The sequence below is a fragment of the Oncorhynchus gorbuscha genome, unplaced genomic scaffold (assembly GCF_021184085.1).
Source record: "Oncorhynchus gorbuscha isolate QuinsamMale2020 ecotype Even-year unplaced genomic scaffold, OgorEven_v1.0 Un_scaffold_1322, whole genome shotgun sequence".
NCBI classification, from domain to species: domain Eukaryota; kingdom Metazoa; phylum Chordata; class Actinopteri; order Salmoniformes; family Salmonidae; genus Oncorhynchus; species Oncorhynchus gorbuscha.
In genome coordinates, this window is record NW_025746131.1 from 155,001 (window position 1) to 157,500 (window position 2,500).

Consider the following 2,500-nt stretch of genomic DNA (forward strand, 5'->3'; position numbering starts at 1 on the left):
ACATGACCCCTCCCCAAACCAAGCTCCTTTAACACCCGCTTAACCCGGAAGCCAACTGGAGAGGAGGAGGCAGAGCCTCTGAAACATGACCCCTCCCCAAACCAAGCTCCTTTAACACCCACTTAACCCGGAAGCCAACTGGAGAGGAGGAGGCAGAGCCTCTGAAACATGACCCCTCCCCAAACCAAGCTCCTTTAACACCCACTTAACCCGGAAGCCAACTAGAGAGGAGGAGGCAGAGCCTCTGAAACATGACCCCTCCCCAAACCAAGCTCCTTTAACACCCACTTAACCCGGAAGCCAACTGGAGAGGAGGAGGCAGAGCCTCTGAAACATGACCCCTCCCCAAACCAAGCTCCTTTAACACCCACTTAACCCGGAAGCCAACTGGAGAGGAGGAGGCAGAGCCTCTGAAACATGACCCCTCCCCAAACCAAGCTCCTTTAACACCCACTTAACCCGGAAGCCAACTGGAGAGGAGGAGGCAGAGCCTCTGAAACATGACCCCTCCCCAAACCAAGCTCCTTTAACACCCACTTAACCCGGAAGCCAACTGCACCAATGAGTCAGAGGAGACAGCGTTAAACTGACGACCGGAGTCAGCCTGCAGGAACCCGGCCCGCCACAAGGAGTCGCTAGAGCGCCATGAGCCAAGTAAAGCCCCCCCTGACCAAACACTCCCCTAACTCGGACGACGCTGGGCCAAACATTCCCCTAACTCGGACGACGCTGGGCCAAACACTCCCCTAACTCGGACGACGCTGGGCCAAACACTCCCCTAACTCGGACGACGCTGGGCCAAACACTCCCCTAACTCGGACGACGCTGGGCCAATTGTAACGCCGTCCTATGGGACTCCAGGTCACAGCCGGTTGTGACGCCACCTGCGATCGAACACTGGTCTGTAGTGACGATGCAGTGCCTTAGACCGCTGCGCCCCTCCCCCCTTAGACCGCTGTGCCCCACCCCCTTAGACCGCTGTGCCCCTCCGGAGGCGCGACGAACCAGGCTTTATAATGAAACAGTCCACGATGCAAGAAATCCTAGAAAAGAACAACGAAATGCAGGGACAGAAAATAAAGGTGAAAGGCGTCTTGGGACTTACCTATTACCCAGAATGCACCACAGGAGGTCGGGAGGTCACAGCATAAGGGGGAAGGAGAAGAGAAGAACAACACATTAGATCACTGCAACTGAACAAGGCAACATTCCACAGTCCACACAGAGTCAATAAGACACTCAACTGGTTTCATTAGTCCACCACCAAACAGAAAAGGTAGATGCTTCTCTACTACACCTACTGACTGCTCATACCTAGCCAGACCACCTACTGACTGCTCATACCCAGCCAGACCTCCTACTGACTGCTCATACCCAGCCAGACCACCTACTGACTGCTCATATCTAGCCACTGACTGACTGCTCATACCCAGCCAGACCCCCGACTGACTGCTCATAACCAGCCAGACCACCTACTGACTGCTCATACCCAGCCAGACCACAGACTGACTGCTCATCCCTAGACAGACCACCTACTGACTGCTCATACCCAGCCAGACCACCGACTGACTGCTCATACCTAGCCAGACCACCGACTGGCTGCTCATACCCAGCCACTGACTGACTGCTCATACCCAGCAAGACCACCTACGGAATGCTCATCCCTAGCCAGACCACCTACTGACTGCTCATACCTAGCCAGACCACTGACTGACTGCTCATACCCAGCCAGACCACCTACTGACTGACTGTTCATACCTAGCCACTGACTGACTGCTCATACCCAGCCAGACCACCGACTGACTGCTCATACCTAGCCACTGACTGACTGCTCATACCTAGGCACTGACTGACTGCTCATACCTAGCCAGACCACCGACTGACTGCTCATACCTAGCCAGACCACCGACTGACTGCTCATACCCAGCCAGACCACTGACTGACTGCACATACCTAGCCAGACCACCGACTGACTGCTCATACCTAGCCAGACCACCTACTGACTGCTCATACCCAGCCAGACCACCTACTGACTGCTCATACCTAGCCAGACCACCTACTGACTGCTCATACCCAGCCAGACCACATACTGACTGCTCGTACCCAGCCAGACCACCTACTGACTGACTGCTCATACCTAGCCACTGACTGACTGCTCATACCCAGCCAGACAACCGACTGACTGCTCATACCTAGCCACCGACTGACTGCTCATACCTAGCCAGACCACCGACTGACTGCTCATACCTAGCCAGACCACCTACTGACTGCTCATACCTAGCCAGACCACCTACTGACTGCTCATACCCAGCCAGACCACCTACTGACTGCTCATACCCAGCCAGACCACCTACTGACTGCTCATACCCAGCCAGACCACCTACTGACTGCTCATACCTAGCCAGACCACCGACTTACTGCTCATACCCAGTCAGACCACCGACTGACTGCTCATACCTAGCCACTGACTGACTGCTCATATCTAGCCAGACCACCGACT

The 2,500-nt window shown here is 55.2% G+C and overlaps 1 protein-coding gene across 1 annotated transcript in view; it reads right to left on the minus strand.

The window, feature by feature from the left end:
* Positions 1 to 2,500, minus strand: part of LOC124022292 (mastermind-like protein 3) — a gene marked incomplete at its 3' end in the record, with an annotated part of 143,776 nt that overhangs the window by 140,501 nt on the left and 775 nt on the right. The window contains exon 1 of the mRNA XM_046337213.1: positions 1,106 to 2,500. This exon is cut by the window's right edge and continues 775 nt beyond it. The remainder of the gene's footprint in view (positions 1 to 1,105) is intronic.